Raw genomic sequence first — 19,846 nt, 5'->3', positions numbered from 1 at the left:
GATGTCAAGTTTTTCAACTCTTTCAGCCGTACTTTCTGTTCCTAGTTATCACAGCAAACTTGGCTAAAAGTTGCCAGCATTGTTCATGCCACCACCTGTATGCTGTGCTGCCTTGAAATTTTCTCTGCTAGATTAATTAGTCCATTGCCTTTACATTCAGCCTCACAGAAAGTATCAGGACATGGGAAAAATGTAGATAACTTCTTTGCCAAACATAACATGAGTGACCTCTAGTCAATTTCCAGTACAGTCCTCCCGAACCCAGTCTTCACTGTCCATAGTCCTATTGTCATTCTGATGTTCTGCGCTTCCACCAGAATCACCCATGAAGCTCCACTTAAAACACTCTATAAAAGTTTTTCCAGTTTGCATCACTAAACGTTTCAGAATTCCTCCCCCAGCAACCAGCTCTAAAGGTTTCTGAACCACATGGTTTGGTCAGTCACAGCACTGACCCCACTCTTGTGTACCAACTTCTATTTTAGTCATCTTTGTGTCACTGTGACCAAATGACCTAACAAGAACAATGGGAGGAGGAAAGATTTATTTGTCTCACAGTTTCAGAGGTTCAGCCAATGGTTGGCCAATTCCATTGCTCTGGGCCAGAGTTGAGGCAGAAAAAGCATCATGGAAGGGCATAGTGAAGGCAGCTCAGAACATGGCAACCAGGAAGCAGAGGGACAAAATAGAAACCTCAAGGGTACACCCTGGTGATCTGCCTCCTCCAGCCAACCCTACCTGCCTACAGTTACCACCCAGTTAATCCATATCAGTGGGTCAATCTGCCTGTTAGGTCATAACTCTCATGATCTAATAATTTTGCCTCTGAATGTCCTGCATTTGTCTCACACTTGGGCTTTTGGGGGCACATCATATCCAAACTGAAATGGTAAGAAATGGGTTTCCTCTTGTACTGGGTAGAGTGGCAAAGACTTCTAGTGACCTATAATTCACTGCACTTTATTGGGATTTTTGGTTTAAGTGAATGTTTATAAATTGTTGTACAGCCAAACCATATGTTGTGTTGTGTAATATTTAGTTATATGACTTTTTGTTTTCCTGGTGGCAATAATTTTGCTGTTTGCATAGTTTCCATGCATCTATTACTAATTCAGCCCCCAATTTTCCAACTCTAATGGTATGGTCAGCTACACTAGGTCTGTCAGTTCCATCCTTTCTTGGCGACCTTTCTCCAGGCCTGAACTGGCCTGTGCACAGCTGTCTGGGTTACCTTCTGGGGCAGAGCCTCTGTTCTGGTGTCTTGTGCCTGGTGTGGTTCACCTTTACATCTTGGTGACATACTATCTGGTAGTTATCTTCAAGTGTGTAGCAGGTGACATTATTAAGACCATATGTGGGGGCTGGGGATGTGGCTCAAGCGGTAGTGTGCTTGCCTGGCATGCGTGTGGCCTGGGTTCTATCCTCAGCACCACATACAAACAAAGATGTTGTGTCTGCCGAAAACTAAAAAATAAATATTAAAAAATTAAAAAAAAAGACCTTATGTGCCCCCAAATTAGCTGTTCTGTGCTTATGCTTGATGGATAGCTTGGCTGGGTATGTGATTCCTGTTGGAAGTAATTTTTTTTCTCAAAAACTTGAAGGCATTTTTTCATCATCTTTTAACTCCCCATGTGCATTTCCTCTTTGAATTGTCTGCTCTTCCGGTCTGGTTTTGCTTGTAGCCTGTTTGAAGCCCCCTGGAAGGCTTGTGGCCTCTTTTACATCCATCTGTTGCCACTCACTGACTCTTTCTGACCTTTTGATTATAGGACCTTTGAATTTATTGCTGTTTTAAATTTTCTGTCTTTTTTTCCTGGAACTACTATGACGTGGCTGGTCCACTGGGATGATCTTTAACATTTTCTTTTCCTCCTATCTTTCCTTCCTACCTCTTTTCTCCTGGTTCCTCCAGATACTCACTCCTCCTTTCCTTTCTCCACTCCCTCCTCTCTCTCCTCCCTTTCCGCTTTCTTTGCCTGCTCTTTTCCTATCTCCCTTCTTCCTGCCTTTCTCCTCCTCTTTGGCCAGGATTATAGGAAGCATATATCTGGCTGTCTTTTGTCCCCTTAGCATTTATGAATGTTACTGTATAGAGAGTGTTGTTATTTTTAATTATTTTGGAAATATGTTTATATTTTCACCATATTTTTTAAAAAATAGAAATAAAAACTTTAATATGTTCATGTGTTGGTGTAAAGTGTGATGTAAAATTCCCTCTGCTGGGCAGGGTATAGCTCAGTGCTAGAGTGTGGGCTTTGCATGTGCTAGTACTGGTTCCCCAGTACTGCAAAACAAAAACGAAAACACAACTCCCCACTGTACTGTTTCTCAGCACCCATTTCACCTCCTGGGAGGCACTGGTGATCCAGAGAAGAACTGAAAGAAAGGTTGTCTTAATGCCAGCTCTCTCCCTTTCCCTGTATTGGGCTGTTTCCCTAAGATCCTGGTTTGCTTTTGCTTTAAAGCTCTTGTATCTCATGGTAAGTTCCCCTTAGATGCCTGGCAGCCCTCTGCTGAGGGCCCTTGTGAAGTGGAGGCTGAGCCAGGTGTAGTCTGCGCACCTGTATTCCCAGCTAAGGCTTTGGCAGTTTGAGGCCAGCCTGGGCAACTTAAACCCTGTCTTAAAAAAAAAAAAAAAAAAAAAAAAAAAAAGGCAAGCAAGGGCTGGGGTTGTAGCTCGGTGGTAGAGCACTTGCCTAGCACACGTGGGGCACTGAGTTCTATCCTCCACACCACTAAAAATAAATGAAATAAAGGTATTAAAAAAATAAGCAAACAAGGTCTGGGGTTGTAGCTTGGTCGAAGAGTGCCTCTGGGTTCAGTCCCCAGCATTGCAAACAAAATGAGATGGAGGTCAGGAGCTCATGGGGGATCTCTGCTGGGCAGGACTCCTCTGTCAGCACCAAGAGACTTTTTGCCTGGTCCTAACAGTGTGTTTTGGCTGCTGCCTGGAAGGAGCTGAAGCGAGGCTCTGTACTTTTTGGTGTTCTTGCTACTTCCAGGGCTCCTCCCTCATGAGTTGTAGGCTCTTCCCTGTGTCCTCTGTCCCTGTACTGAACTGGTCTTGTCTTGGGACAGGATGGGCTGCCAGGCAGTGAGCAGCAGGGAACTATGTGGTTGACCAGTTCCTAGAATTCTGTTTGTGCAGCAGGTATCCTGCTGTGTTCAGTATGCATTAGAGAGAAAATACCAGTTTTTACAGAAACACGAGTGATGAAATTTAATATGTTTAATTACCATTCTTGTTCAACTACAGGTTTAACTTTTTTGATTGAGATAAAATTCACAAAACATATTCACAAACTATTTTATGGTGTGCAGTTTAATGGTTTTCAGTATATTCAGTGTGCATCTGTTACCACTGCCTAATCTTAAATGTTTTCATCATCCCAGAAAAAGACTTATGCCTTTGAGCAGCCTCAGCCCCTCCTCCTGGACCCTCAGCTCTTGGCTACCATTCTACTTCTGTGGATTTGCCCCTCTCGGGCATTTTAGATGCATGGAATCCCCTTGTGCCTTTTGTATCTGGCCTTTTTCACTTAGTTGAATGCTTTCAAGTAATTTATTCTCTTTATGCTGAATACTGTCCATTGTATGGATGGGTAGATCCCACTTTATTTATCCATTTATTAGGTGAGGACTTTGGGGTTGTTTTTTGCTGTTAGGAATAATGCTGCTGTGAACCTTCCTGTGCAACTTTGTGTATGAAAGTGTTTTTGGCATCTCAAATAGATACTTAGGAGTAAAATTTCTGGGTAACATGGAAATTCTATTTAACTTTTCAAATTTTAAATTAAAAATAAAATTTTTATTATACTACTGAAGTTTGAATCCATAACCTGATACGTGCTAGACAAGTGCCCTATTACTGAGCTACAACCTCAGTCCTTTTTAAAAATTTTATTTGGAAACACTCTAAGGGTCTTGCTAATTTGCTGAGGCTGACCTTGAACTTTTATCTTCTTGCTTCAGCCTCCTGAGTCTTTGGGATCACAGGTATGCACCACTGCAACACAGGTGGGTTTAGCTCTTTGAGGAACCATTAGACCATTTTCCATAGCAGCTATTTCATTTTACATTCCTGTCAGCAGTGAACAAAGAGTAGGAGGACTTGACCTGTCACATTAACAATGTGTGAAACAGAGGAGAAGCACTGGTTGGGACTAGGGAGCGCTCTAGCCTTGTGCCCCAAGTCAAGGTTGGGTCCGAAGCAGGGAAGAAGGGCTTGTGTGAGCCTCCCTGTGGCTCCAGGCTTCTCTGCTGCTGAATCAGAGTGGGAACCAGGTCAGAGTCCTTACTGTCCTGGGACATTTCTGCAGGAGAAGCAGAGGTAGCTGTGATTAAATCCTGACCAATAGAGATGATCGCAGGAGGGAGCTTCCGAGCAGCAGTGTGGCGCAGGGACCTGGTTCTGTGGCAGGCCTGTGCAGAACCATATACCCCGATGAAGACGTGTCTGAAGAACGAGGCTCTGCCCTCAGTCACAGAGGGACCTGAATACACTCCAGGTGGACCAAAGTGAAGTGGCAGTGAATGAGCAGTCCAGGTCCTGCTCATGGCCTGGCTCTGAGAGTGTCTCAGGCCTCAACTGCTCTCTGTGTTGAGACCTCCCCAATTGGACTCTGCTTAGTTAGGTTCACGAAACCATCAGAGTGGGCTGTGGCTGACACCCTGGCCGGGGGAAGGTGGGGCACTGAAGTCCCGAGGAAAGGATGGTTTTCTTGCCACCTTCCTACCCTCCACCCCATCATGCTCTTTACTTGATGTGTCATATCTCCTGTATTTCTTTTTCTTTTTTTATAGTGCCCAGGGCCTCATACATGCTGAGCAGGCGCTCTACCACTGAGCTACACACACATTGCCTTTCTTATATGTCTTCATTTCTGTCTTTTCTGTCTAGGACACTAACTCCACAAAACAAGGAATGTATCTTGTTTATTGTTGGGGCTGGTTTTAATGGCAACCAACTGCTGTTGCCTGGGCTCCTTTCCTTGAGGCAATGCCTCCAGTGTTGTAGACCCTCTCTAGTCCACGTGGCCCTGTGGGATGCCCAGCTGCCTGTTCCTTAGTAAGCTGAGCCACACTGTATGAATTCTGTGAATCTAAGTGATTGGTTGTGTGATTCCTGAGCACTTATGTGAAGAGCAACAGCTATGTGCGGCTCTTCCCACTATCTTCCCTGTACCTGTGACTGCTCATTTGTTGCAACTCCACATTTTCTTCATCAATATTCCCTTCTCTTTTTGCTGTGATCATTTTTCATATTTATACTTTTAATTATTTAAGAGAATAAAATATTTATGAACAAGAGAAATCTTAATTATTCCCCTTGCCCTGTAAAAGCATATCTTTAACCTAACTTAAGTGAATTGAAATCAGTGTCTCCTCCCTTGGATACCTCTAATTCTTTTCTCTTTCAAATTCCTTTATTCCTTTATTATCATTAAAGTTGGGATTTGTAGAAGGAATGTGGAGAGGAATCCTCTCGTTCTTTTTAAGTATAAAGGTTATTTTAGAATATCCAGCCTCCTTACTTTTTGTAGCCTGCCCAGGTGCCTCCCAGCATTTCTTGGCAGGAGGGCTGTGTCTTTACTTCCTTGGCTTCCTGGTTGAGACATGTCAGCTGGTGTACAGCTCTAGGTGGCCAGTTACTTTCTCTTCCTCATCTCTTCATCTACTTCTCCTACCTTTTGAAGCTGGACAGAGATCTGAGCCACGCCGCAGCCCCTGTGAGTAAGCTTCTTGAAGGTGGAGTTGGGGTTTTTTCGTTGGTTGTGGGTATAGTAACATATACATGATTATGAAAGTTATATTTGGCCTATTTTAAAATGTATGTGTGGGTCTGGGGGTGTGGCCCAGGGGTGTGAGACCCAGGGTTCTGTCTTGGGACATTTCTGCGTGTGTGAAACCCAGGGTTCATCTCCACTACCGCAGCAAACAAACAAAAACATCCAAACACAGAGGCAAGGAAGAGCAGTGACCGCGGCGACATTACGCCCCTCTTCCTGGCAGCCTGACCTGCACCCTGTGTGGGGGCAGGCTGCTCCAGGCCCTCCTGTGAGGGATCTGCAGCGTCTGCCCTTAGGAGCTGGCTTCCCTCAGTGCCACCTGCTCTTTAGGACAAGTGCAAGCAAATCCTAGAGTAGCCCACGTCCTGCTGTGCCACTCCTCAGGCTGCAGGGATGCTGCTGCTGGGAGCGTGGATGCACAGATCCACTTTGAGCCTTCCGTTTTCTGGGTGGCATAATGTGTTTGCTATTTTGTTCAGTGCTGTAACCCAGTGTAGTGCCTGGTACACTGTGGGAACTCCAGATGTTTGGAAGAGTGAACCATGGACACTATTTCTCAAAATTCCTTTCAATATTTTTCATCTATTTTTCAGCTTTCTTCCTGGGTGATTTATTTATATTTATCTTAAGTTATACTTCAGGGCCCCTTCCCTGCAGTTGTAGGTTTTCCTGAATTTTTTTCCTGGGAACTCCCTGCTGGCAAGGTTGGTACACTGTGGCCTGATTCCTTCCGTCTTCTGCGAGTCTCTTGGATGCCTTCTAGGGTGCCCTGTTGATGTTCTAGGCCTGTTTGGTAATAAGTGTCTTGTCTTGGGCTTTAGGACATCACAGTCTTCTGAGAAAGAAGGTTTGGGTTCAGATGCACCAGGGTGGTCCCACTTCCCAGTTGCTTTTGGTGAGTATTTGCTGAGGGCCAGCCCTGGGCTCAGGTGATGTGGCACTGACAGGACACTGCCCAGGGATCAGTGGGACCTCTGCCTCATGTCACTTCTCTTGTTTCTAAGAATTCTGTGAGGTTGGCCCTCTATTCCCAGGACGTGAAATGAAGGTGAGAGGTGGTCACTTGCTCAGGGTGCCTCAGCTTAGTGAGTGTCAGTGCCTGGAGGCCCAGGCTGTGGCCTCTATATTCTGCACCCCAACTATGCCTCTGAGGTGCTACTGACCTGTGTATTTTGTGCAGGTGCCCAGTAGGCCCTGCCCTCTCCCTAAGCCCCATCCCTTAAAGCCTGGGGTCCCATCATGGGTAGCCTATGTCCTACGAGGCTCCTTCTAGACTTGGGATTTCCCTCTTTTGTTTTGATTTGGTCAGTAATAACGTTTTTCTTCAAAACAGCATTTTATTACCTTACCAGAAATCCCTCAGTGGTCTTTCAGCACAGTGAGAACATTGTTGAACATTCCTGGCATTGGATTGTTTGCTTGCTTCTGGATAAACCCTCTTAGGCTGTGATGTCTATTTTTTTCCCCATGGTTGTGGGAATTGAACCCAGGGTCTTGCGCATGTTAGGTGATATTGCCCCACTGTGCCACAACCCCAGGCCGTGACACCTTATTCCTTCAGTCACAGAGGGCTGGGTTTGATTTACTTTGCTTTTGCATTGTGTGTACAGTGACCTGACTAATCTTGAGGTGTATCTTTTTTTCCTGCTTTTGGTGTGAGAATTATGCCAGCCTTGCCTAATGTTTGGGGAATCTTTCCATCATTTCTTATGTTCTGTTTTTGTCATCTATGAAAAAACTTAATAGGAATGAAATATTTATGTGACAAAGAGCACAGCAGTTCAAAAGACTGGGCTGTCTTTGTACACTTGCACATTGCAGAGCAGATGTGTTATGTGGTGGCAGTTTTAGACATGGAGACTGCATGTGACACTTGTGTTAGTGGATGCACACTGCGGGCACACTGTGGATTGGGAAGGAATGTGTAAGTTCATGCTGGAGATGGGCCCGGGGTAATTAGGTGGATCTTGTCCTTGGGGAGCAGGTTGGACTTCATCCCTGTCCGCATCATTCTTTCTCTCCTCACCACTGACCTGGAGCGGGGCCTTAGCTTCCCAGCTGCATCCCCTGGGGCCAGAGTCTGCTTGGAGTCTGAGGGTGCTGGCTGCTGCTCTCTTCTGTCCTCAGTCTCAGGTCTGACAGGGCCTTGATATAAGAACTCTGCATACTAGACCTGGAGCATGTGTATGTAGTTGTTATTCTCTAGTTTTTCTTTCCTATAAAAATGACCTGAAGCACATGTGGCAAAATGTCAAAAATGGTCTTTCAGGATGGTCAGGATGTTGTTTGTCTTGTCATTCTTGGCTCTTTCCTGAGTTTAAAAGCTTACCCTCACCTGGTCTTCCTTCGTGTGAAAAAGACTGCTTCTGGGGCTGCTGAGACTGGCCAGTGAGAGTCCCTGGACTTGGCCCTTTGTTTGCTCTTCTTCTTTAGTTAGTGGGTATTCAGCTTTTGACCTCCTGTGTTAGTTTTTTTAACAATATCTATTTTAGTTGTAGATGGACACAATACATTTATCTATCTACCTGTCTACCTACCTACCTATCTATCTTTCTATCTTTTTTATGGGATGCCAAGGATCCAACCCAGTGGCTCACTCATGCTAGGCAAGTGCTGTACCAGGCCCATCCTGTGTCAGTTTTGATCAGGTTTTGTATTTTTCTTGACATGCTAGAAAGAGTAGACTGTCATTTAACTTACTGGCATACTTTGAGTATAAAATTAAAAAAACTTTCAGAAAAGTACTTTCAGTGGTCAGTGACAAGCAGTGCTGTGAAGGAAGCAAAGGTGGATCTTCTGGTGGCCACAGGCAGAATGGGAAGTGAGCAGCCCACAGTGGGTTTGGAGGAAGAAGGACAGAGCACAAAGAAGGGCAGCACAAGCCAGAGGACGAGTAGCGAGTAGAAGTAGACCTACAGAGGGCCCGGTCTTCACGGCGGTCGTGTTTAGTGGTCAGCCTTGAAAAGCAGCTCGCACCCGGGCTGTGCCTGATGGGCCTGAGTCCTGGCCCCATGACTTCTTGGTGGTGTGACCTATGCACATTCTGCAAGAAGTCAGAAATTAGTTTTTGTATAGAACATCTCCGAATGTGAACTTTTGTTGACTAATGATGGTCACTTTTGGCTGTAGCTGGATGTGTAGTCTGCTCCTTGCCGCAACCCGGCTGTGCACAGAAGCACGAGCCACCGCAACCCGGCTGGGCACAAAAACACGAACCGTTCAAGCGGGGAACAAAGCTTTATTTAAAAAAGCCGCCAGCGTCCTGTGTGCGTCCTGTTAGCAAGCCGGTCGACCCACGTGTGTCACCGGAACCGGGCGCCCGGACCTCCCCCGGAAGTTCCCTCCTACTATCCTTCCCCAACCAATGGGAACTCTCCCATTACATGAGTGACATGAGTAACCTGAGTCCCGTAACAGGCCGAGGTGAACAGCAGGAGTCCAATTACCATATGAATGTAAAGCTTAACATAATCATCTCAATGGCTAGCTGGCAGTCACCTAAACCAAAGGTACCATGTATCAATACTTTTGCTGTGGCTCCTAGCATCTGCCCCCCTTCTCTTTAATTAAACAACAGGCAATGTGGCTAGGGACCGTGCCTGTTAGGTATGTCCAATTCAACATATGGTTCTTACCCGTCATCGGAAAACTGACCTCTATGCGTCAGCCTCCTGGCTTAGGTTGATACCACTGCAATCGAATCACCTGTCACTGACTACCGGTCCAGTATATAGCCATACCTGTGGAATAGGCCTATGCACCAGTGGGGGGGTGAGGTTCTTGCCTCACCTCTGTTGGCCCCCAAATTTAACCTTGGTGCCAGTGGGGGGGTGAGGTTCTTGCCTCACCTCTGTTGGCCCCCAAATTTTAGACCATCACTAGTAGAAGGGAGGAAGACACAGAAATGCCACGACACCAAGCCAATTGAAGGCTCCTTTGGAAACACTGGTGACACATTGGCTAAGATATTTTAGTACTACCAGTTCGCTGTATCAACAAATAGAGCACAATGCATTCAAGTGATACATAGTCCAGGCTAGTTGTGTAAGCAGAATCAAAGTGGAGGAGTCTATCAATATGTCCATTTCCTCCCAAAGTAAATCAAGTCCTTGATTGAGCATTACTTGTTGAGTTATAGAAGCTGTAGTCTGATTTTATCTTAGTCTTCACCGGCACTGGGATGGAGATGGGAATTCTGGCCATGATGCTAAAGAGACATTATCCTGAACAGAATTATTAAATATAATGAAAAGGAAAGGTGAAAGTAAACAAATAGATCTGTTAACCACCTTTAAAATAAATTTTTAACAGCTGTTTACCTAATTTAAATTAAACCATTTAAATCACGTGAATAAAAAAAAATTTTGGATCCATTTATACATGAGCGCTCCTCATAAATGAAATATGGACATACACACATACAGACATACAACACAAAACAGTGCATACATAACATACAACACATAAGACAATAGTAAATACAGGCCTTGTAGCTATACCTAGGTGAAATCTCCATTGCAATGTTTAAAAACTCCACAGTCAAAAAATAAAACACAGTCAAAAAATAAAACTGATCAGAAAAACATTAACTTAGGTTTGTATGAGCTCAAAAAAAAAAAAAGAAAAATAAAGTAAAATAAAATAAAATAAAATAGAAATTTATGATGTGGGAAAAATGTAAATAATAAAATAGATATCGAAAAAGGCACCATGGTAAATCACTGTCGCAGATATAAGAATAGCCAGGCTGGAACTCTGGATATCAGCTGTTATGGATTTGAGTCAAATCATCTTCTTTTTCTGTAGAAATTGTTTTAGTTAATCTCTCTGGAATCCAAATTGGTTGCTGTTCTTCCTGTGGAAAGACACAGACAGAGCCCCGACTCTAGACTATTACTGGATCCGGGCCTTTCCATTGTCCTGTTAGAATATCTTTCCAAAGTACCTTAGGCTTATGTACATTTTTTGGATACATATGTCTTTCCGCAGCACTAAGTCCTGATGAATCCAAATTTAGAAAGTTTAGAGTAAAAAGGGTTATTTTAAGTTTATCTTTGGGGGATATATACCCCTTTCCAATTCCCTCCTTTTGTTTTAATAAGTACATTTTAATAGTTTGATGAGCTCTTTCAACTATGCCTTGTCCCTGTGGATTGTATGGGATTCCTGTTATATGAGTAATGCCAAATGATGAGCAAAATTGTTTAAAAGACTTGGAGGTGGGGCTGGGGATGTGGCTCAAGCGGTAGCGCGCTTGCCTGGCATGCGTGCGGCCCGGGTTCGATCCTCAGCACCACATACCAACAAAGATGTTGTGTCCGCCGAGAACTAAAAAATAAATATTAAAAATTCTCTCTCTCTCTCTCTCCTCTCACTCTTTCTTTAAAAAAAAAAAAAAAGACTTGGAGGTGTAACCAGGACCGTTATCAGTTTTTAACTGTTTAGGAACACCCACAGTGGCAAAATTTTGTAAGCAATGAGCTATAACATCTTTAGTTTTTTCTCCGGGATGAAGGGAGCCCATCAAAAATCCAGAAGAAGTATCAACTGTAACATGTAAATATTTTAATCTTCCAAATTCTGGCAAGTGTGTGACGTCCATCTGCCAAATATGGTTAGGTATCAGTCCTCTAGGATTGACTCCAAGATTAACTTGTGGTAAAAATGTCACACAATTTTGGCATTGTTTTATTATATGTCTGGCTTGTTCTTTAGTTATTTTAAAACGTTTTTGTAAAGTATTAGCATTGACATGGAACCTTTTATGAATATTTATAGCTTCTTCTATTGTGGAGAAAATATGTATGTCATGTGTAGATTTATCTGCTAGTTCATTACCCAAACTAAGGGCTCCAGGCAATCCTGTATGTGCCCTGATATGTCCTATAAAGAATGGATCCTTTCTGTCCCAGATTAGACTTTGTATAGCAGAAAACAAAGAGAAAACAGTAGAGGAAGGAGAAATCCTACCAGCATCTTCAAGAGATACAATAGCATTAACTACATACTGACTATCAGAAAATAAATTAAATGTAGAATCTTTGAACATCATAAAAGCTTGTAATACTGCATTGAGCTCTACCTTTTGAGCTGATTGTTTGGGTACTAAAAATGTAAAAGTTTGATCAGGAGTAACTACTGCTGCTGTACCATTGTTTGACCCATCAGTGAATATATTTGGAGCATTCATGATAGGGTTTTTTTTTGTCATTTTTGGAAAAACTACAGGATGCTTAGACCAAAAAGACAACAAAGGATTAGATGGCAAGTGATTATCAAATGAAACACTAGATTTACACATGATTATTGCCCAAGTACTTAACTCATTAGCTAACTCATCAATTTGATCCATAGTATATGGAGTAATAATTTTATTGGGAGAAATCCCAAACACTCCCTTTGCTGCTTTTATTCCTTTGAGTATTAATTGCCCTACAGCTTCAGGATATCTAGTAAGAATAGTATTAGGAGAATAAGATAAATGTATCCATAATAATGGACCTTCTTGCCAAAATACTCCTGTAGGAATATTTTTTGTTGGTAGTACAATAAATAATAAAGGCAAACTTATATCAATTCTATCTAAATGCATATTTTCCATATATGTCTCAATGATTTTTAATGCCTTTCTTGCTTCAGGCGTTAACATGCAGGGTGAATTTGGATCTGATGGACCTTTTAGAATATCAAATAAAGGTCCTAACTCTCCTGTTGGTATGCCTAGATAAGGCCTTATCCGATTTATGTCTCCCAATAACTTTTGAAAGTCATTAAGTGATTTGAGTTGATCTACTCGTATTTGAATTTTTGGTGGACGGACCATGGTTGAGGATAATAGAACTCCTAAATAATTAATTGGAAGATTTAATTGTACTTTATCTATTGCTATCTCTAGATTATAATTTTTTAATAAGTTTGTAAGCGTGGCATAACATTCTAGCAATGTGTTTTTATCTTTATGTGCCAATAACACATCATCCATATAGTGAAATATCTGTAGTTCAGGATTTTGATTTTTAAGTGGCTGGATTGCTTTATTAACATAAATTTGGCACATAGTTGGGCTGTTAGCCATCCCTTGAGGGAGTACTTTCCATTCATATCTCTGATCAGGACCTTCATGATTCAGTGCAGGGATAGTAAATGCAAAATGTGGACTATCCTCGGGATGAATTGGAATTGAAAAGAAACAATCTTTAATATCTATAGCTAAAACATGCCAGGTTTTTGGTAGAGCAGACAATTGGGGAATCCCTGATTGAGCAGGTCCCATAATAACCATCTCATTATTAATGGCTCTTAAATCTTGTAATAATCTCCATTTACCAGATTTCTTTTTAATGACAAAAATGGGAGTATTATGGGGAGATACGGAAGGTTGTATATGTCCTTCCGCTAATTGCTGTTTGACCAGGTCATGGGCTACTTGTATCTTCTCTTTAGTCAGGGGCCACTGAGGAACCCACACTGGTCTTTCTGATTTCCAAGTAATTTTGATTGTCTCAGTGGCCCTTTTTGAAAACCCAATCCATGTTTATTTATTTCTTGATCTATTTGAATTGGCGCTGTTATACCTTGTTCTTGTTCTCTTAATCTCTTTTCTTTCCTAAAGCCTTGTTTTGCCCTAGTAATGGGCGCGTTAGGATTGACGTTATTTTTTTTTTAAATATTTATTTACTTATTTAGTTAGTTAGTTTTTAGCGGACACAACATCTTTATTTGTATGTGGTGCTGAGGATCGAACCCAGGCTGCACACATGCCAGGCGAGCGCGCTACCGCTTGAGCCACATCCCCAGCCCCCTGACGTTATTTGTTAATGTCAATCCTAATTGATCTAGGACATCTCGTCCCCATAAATTTATGGGGAGATGGTCCAATACATAGGGCTGTATAGTCCCTTCATATCCTTCAGGATCCCTCCAATCTAATACCATAGCACTTCTATGGGGATTTGTTGCCACTCCTAGGCCTCTAAGCGTTTGAGTGGCTTGTTGTAATGGCCAGTGCTTTGGCCATTCCTGATGAGATATGATGCTGAGGTCAGCACCTATGTCCAGCAGCCCATTAAAGTCATGTCCTTGAATATTTAATTTTAGCATAGGGCGAGAATCTAAATTTAAAGATAGCATAGCCCAATCTACACCTGTGGAGCCTAATCCCTTGGAACCTCTTTCTACATTACAACTGGAAAATTTATCATGTAGGCTGGGTATTATTAATAACTGTGCTATTCTATCTCCTGATGAAATTACTGATATACCTCTTGGAGAACTAGCTATAATTTTTATTTCACCCTCATAATCGGGATCAATTACCCCAGGACTTATCATAAGTCCTTTTAGTGTAGAAGAACTGCGTCCCAATAATAAGCCTACTGTTCCCTGGGGAAGAGGTCCTTTTACTCCTGTGGGAATGATTTGAACTCCCATCTCTGGAGTTAATACTGCTCTGGCAGAGGCACAGATGTCCAACCCTGCGCTCCCTCTAGTTTGTCTGATGAGGGATCTAATGGATAATGCGTCCTGGGCACTACCTTGATGGTGCTGTTGGGTTCCTCCATTGCCCCGTATATTTGTGGTTTTGGGCCCCGGGGCATTGGGCCCTCCAATCCGTTTTTTGGCAATGGAGCCTGATACCTTTCTCCACGATATCGTGGGTAAGCACCTGGTCCTTGTCCATTTTTTGATAATGGAATACCCTCTGTGGTGGTCTGAGAACAGCATTCATTAGCCCAATGTCTCCCTCTATGGCATCGTGGGCAAATACCTGGTATTCTATTCCTGTGATACCTAGCTTTGTTAAACCCTCCTCCCATGGGGCAATTCCTTTTAAAATGTCCTGTTTGATTGCAATTATAGCATGTTTTTGGCTTGACATCTAAATCCTGTTTTACTGCTGCTAAGACTTGCCCTTGTTCATTAATGTCTCTACATAATTTAATATATGTGTTTAAATCTTCATGTTTCCATGGTCTAATGACCTCTTTACAGTAACGATTTGCTTGGTCATAAGCCAGTTGTTTTATAAATGGCATTGCTTGTTCTGTATTTTCAAATATCTTAGAAGCTGTCTGAATAAGTCTAGCTACAAAATCAGCGTAGGGTTCATTAGTTCCTTGTATTACCTTAGATAGTTGACCTTGTAAATCTCCTTGTCTTTGCAAAGTTTTCCATGCTCTAATTGCATCTATAGCAATCTGTGCGTATACACCAGGGTCATATCCAATCTATTGCCCTTGACCCTCATAAGGTCCTTTTCCTAAAAGCATTTGCATATTTCTTTCAGGGTAACCGGCTACTGCATTTCGCCTAGCTGTCTCCATGCAGAATTCCTCATTGGCAATTTTCCATAATAAATATTGTCCTCCATTTAGCACAGAGGGACACACGTTAGCCCAATCTGCTGGTGTTAAGTCCCAGTTGGTAATAGATTCGACCATGCTGATTATAAAGGGGGCTTGAGGGCCATAGGTTGCTACAGCTTCCTTTAATTGCTTTATTATTTTGAAATCTAAAGGACGGTAAACTCGTTGTCCTTCCGCTCGCTCAAGTACAGGGCATTCTAACTCTTGGGGTCCTGCCTCAGGATTCTGTCCATCAACTATGAAAACTGAGGGCCGCTCAGCTGCAGGTAGAGTTGTTGGTTGAATTACGCCCTCTGGTGATAGAACGGAGTTAGTAGCAGCCTCCCTACCTGATGGCCGTTTTTCCCCTGAGCTTGCTTTTTTCAGATTTCTCTATGTCTGACTAGCTTGAGGGACCTTTTCTTTTGCTTGACCTAATATGTTTTCTACCATAGCCTGGACCTCTAACAATTTACTTAACAGTTTTTCGGTTTGTTTTTTATTAGATTCTAATTTCCAATAAGGGTAACGTAACCCAATAAGGTAGGATAGAAGAAAGCCAATACAGAATGAGACAAAAACGGAGAGGAGAATGGTTATATCAATTTTCTCTCTCTTAGGGCCGAATAACTGCAAACCTTGAGCCAACCATTTTTCCCAGTTCGCCTGAAAAAAATCTAAGGCTAGGGAGCTTGAAATAAAAGCAAAATAAATCAAAATAAGAATACCCATTCTGTCGCCTTTCCTCCGCGGCGAGCGAATACTCACCTCTAATTTTCGGGCGTTCCCCGTCTGGGCCGCCAAATGCCGCAACCCGGCTGTGCACAGAAGCACGAGCCACCGCAACCCGGCTGGGCACAAAAACACGAACCGTTCAAGCGAGGAACAAAGCTCTATTTAAAAAAGCCGCCAGCGTCCTGTGTGCGTCCTGCTAAGCAAGCCGGTGGACCCACGTGTATCACCTGAACCGGGCGCCCGGACCTCCCCCGGAAGTTCCCTCCTACTATGCTTCCCCAACCAATGGGAACTCTCCCATTACATGAGTGACATGAGTAACCTGAGTCCCGTAACAGGCCGAGGTGAACAGCAGGAGTCCAATTACCATATGAATGTAAAGCTTAACATAATCATCTCAATGGCTAGCTGGCAGTCACCTAAACCAAAGGTACCATGTATCAATACTTTTGCTGTGGCTCCTAGCAGCTCCTTAGCTCACTGCTGGCCCCTTAGTGCTCACGTGGCAGTGCCCCTTGATGCATTGTCGCGGGCACCACACCTGGTGGTGCCCTCAGTGCACTCACTTGACTGGAGGTGTGAGCATCCAGAGACAGTGACAGGAAAGTCTCTTATGTCAGCTCACATTTTGCCAGTCTAGTTCCCATGATTCCTTTCTAATTGCCTGAGTTTCAGCCTGGTCTCTTTTCCCTTCAACTCCAAGAACTTCCTTTAGCCTTGCTTTGTAATGCAGGTGCTGGTGACAATTTCTTGGTTTGTACTTATCTCAGAATACATTAGTTTTCATTCTGGGAGGATCTTTTTTTCTGGATACAAAAATACTGATACTTTTCTCTTTCAGAATTTAAATACTATTCCATTGTTTTCTGGCCTCTGTTTCTGATAGTTAAATGATCATGCATATTATCGTTCTGTATTTGTATTTAATGGGTCTTTTTATTTTTGGACTTTTGAAATTTTTCTCTGTGTGTGTGTGTGTGTGTGTGTGTGTGTGTGTATGTATTGGAATTGAAACCAGGGGGCAGCTTTTTTATTTTTTATTCATTTATTTTCTTTTGAGACAGGGTCTAAGTTCCTCCTGAGTTGCTAGGATTACAAGGCATGTACCAGCTGAATTTCTAGAATCTATAAATTCATGTTACCAAATTGAGGAAATTTTTTGGGTCTTTTTTCCTCAAAATATTTTTTTCTGCTTTGTTCTTTGTCTCTCCTTCTTGGTAGACTCCAGACCTTTGATTTTGTTGCACAGAATGGTGAGATATTCTGTTCCTTTTTAATTCGTAGTGATTTTTTGTTTTTTAGTCTAGATAGTTTTTATTGTTCTGTTTTCAAATTTCCTGACTTGTCATCTCCAGTGTGCTGTTAAGTCCATCCATTGACTTTTTTAAAAAAAATTTTTGTAGATGAACACAATAACTTTATTCTGTTTATCTTTTTATGTGGTGTTGAGGAGCGAACCCAGTACCTCCACGTGCAAGGCAAGCACTCTACCACTGCGCCACAACCCAGCCCCATGAGTATTTTGATTTTAGACACAGTATTTCTCATTTATAGAATTTCCATTTGGTATTTTTTCATAGTTTCTCTGCTGCAATTTTAATTTTTTCATTACTGTATTTTTTCATTATGTCTCTGAGTTATAATGCTTTGAAATCCTTATCACATTTCAAAAATACCGAATACTCCAAATAGGATCATTTTATGTTAGTTTTTGTTGTTTCCCTGTTTATTCATATGTTTGGTAATTTTGGAGTGTATCCTGGATATTATGAATGATATTTTGTGGAAATTTTGGATTCTGCCATATTTCTCTTAAAAGTGCTTTTTGCTTTTTTTTTTTTTTTTTCCTAGCAGCTAGAATCCCGTTTCAGTTATTTCAGGGACCTGACTGCTTGGAACCTGCCCCACACTGGTGTTGGCCTGGAGCTTGGGCAGAACTTGAGGTTTCCCTCTTTTAATTATAGTAGTCAGAACTGCTTCAAGCTCTTCTCAGGCACAAAAGTAAAAGTTGGGAAGTTCTCCCCGTCCTGTTCACTTTCTTTCAAGATTTGACCTGCATCCTTTTTCTTCCAGCTCTGGTGGTTTTTAGGGATGCAGAGTGGCTTTTATTTTCTGCCCAAGGCTTGTGCCTGCAGGAAAGTTGGCCTGAGGCTCGTGCAGTTGACCCAGAGCCTGGGTGTTACGACTTGGTACTTTCCTTCTCTTGTCCTTTGCCTCATTCTGTGGAGACAGCAGCAGTGATTGCTGCACATCAGGCTTTCTCTACCTTGGAACCACTGACATTTTGGGCCAGTTGATTTTGTTTTGGGTTCTATCCTTTGCCTTATAGGATGTCTAGCAGCATCCTTGACCTCTGCCCAGTGATGGTCAGTAGCAGGCCTCAGTGGTGATAATCCAGAATGTTTCCCCGCAGGACTAAATGTCCCTGGGGAGTGCAGCCATCTCTACTGATAAACCTTGCTCTTCATACATGGGCTATTGCCCACATCTCACATGGGTAATGGAATCCGGATCACTCTGCGTGGTTTGTTCTGGTGATGAAAAGACCACATGGACATAGAAGTACTTTTTTTCACAAAATGGGGGTCTGGGACTGCTCTTCGACCTTGGGGGCCCTTGCACACTGGAAAGCAAGAGATCAAGAGATCGAGTGCTCCTGGAACCCCTCTATTTATTAGGGAAAAGACATTTGATAGAATATTCCACCCAATAAGGCAGGGGATAATGTTTCAGAAGGGAGGTTGTCCAGTCCCCTTGGGTAACGTTCAACCCAGAGCTGAAGCACTTCCTTGCCGAGCAAAGGTAAGGGCCACTTGCTTCACACAGTGTGTGGTGTGCATGCCAGTCCAATACCCCCCTTACTCAGGGCTGAGGGGGTGCTTAGCACGTGCGCAGGGCAGCCCCCCCCCCCCCCGCAATGGGCGTCTTTGGCTCTTGTGTCTTCCAGCTTTCTCCAGTGCCTAATCCTGCTGGTCTTCCTGAGGGGTCTCCTTGGAGTGTGATGGTGTGGTCCTGATCGCTGCCTTCCCAGCTGGGGTGGGGACCTGCTTGTTTCTTATTCCTAGCACTTTTATTGGCTGTTTCTCGGACTGTAGCTTTCTAGTGAAGACCCCAAGTTGATGTGTCCAGGAAGCCAGTGCGTTTTCCTAAAACTGCCTCCCTCTGCCTGTTGGTCTCCAGTGGCTGGCCTCCTCCAAACGTGGGTTGCCGGGTGGATCCCAGGTGATAGAGTGGAATGTGTATGCTGTAGTGTTCGTGCTGTTGGCGTTCAGTGGGGCCCGGAGGGGTGGCCCAGAGTCCTGGCTTAGCCCAAGCCAGTGCTGACTTGGAGTATGTGTGATCTCTTTAGCTCTTTTCCCCCATTTTTTCTTTCATCAATCTGGAGCTAATACTCGACATTAAGCTCTGTTGTTCAGGTCACTGGGGGGTGCCTCCAGGTCCTTAACTATGGCAGGAGGAACTGGGACGAGCTCCGCCTGTCAGTTGTTTTGTTCTCCAGTGCTTCTCTGGTGTCCTGCTTAGGCCCAGAGTCGTCTAACCACCTGCACACAGGGCTGTGTTGAGGGTGTGTGCTGGGGCATGTGTAAGCTGCACCTGTGTCCTCCCATGCTGGTTGGTGGTCCAGGCAGCCTGTGCTGGACTTCCTTTCAGGATTCACTCTTTGTGATTTTGTGTAATTTTTGTGATATTAAAAAATTGCCTCCTGGGGCTGGGGATGTGGCTCAAGTGGTAGCGTGCTTGCCTAGCATGCGTGAGGCACTGGGTTCGATTCTCAGCACCACATAAAAATAAAATAAAGATATTGTGTCCACCTAAAACTAAAAAAAAAAAAATATTAAAAAAATTGCCTCCTGGGGCTGGGGATGTGGCTCAAGCGGTAGTGCACTCGCCTGGCATGCGTGCGGCCCGGGTTCGATCCTCAGCACCACATACCAACAAAGATGTTGTGTCCGCCGAGAACTAAAAAAATAAATA

At 43.3% G+C, this 19,846-nt stretch overlaps 1 protein-coding gene across 3 annotated transcripts in view; it reads left to right on the top strand.

Moving 5' to 3' along the window:
• The window catches only part of Nsd2 (nuclear receptor binding SET domain protein 2), an 86,108-nt gene that overhangs the window by 13,021 nt on the left and 53,241 nt on the right, over positions 1 to 19,846 (top strand). The gene's annotated exons all lie outside the window — the stretch shown is intronic.

Source organism: Urocitellus parryii, chromosome 10 (assembly GCF_045843805.1).
Source record: "Urocitellus parryii isolate mUroPar1 chromosome 10, mUroPar1.hap1, whole genome shotgun sequence".
Classification (NCBI taxonomy): domain Eukaryota; kingdom Metazoa; phylum Chordata; class Mammalia; order Rodentia; family Sciuridae; genus Urocitellus; species Urocitellus parryii.
Note: the sequence above shows the minus strand (reverse complement) of the source record. Positions and strands in the feature narration are given on the sequence as shown.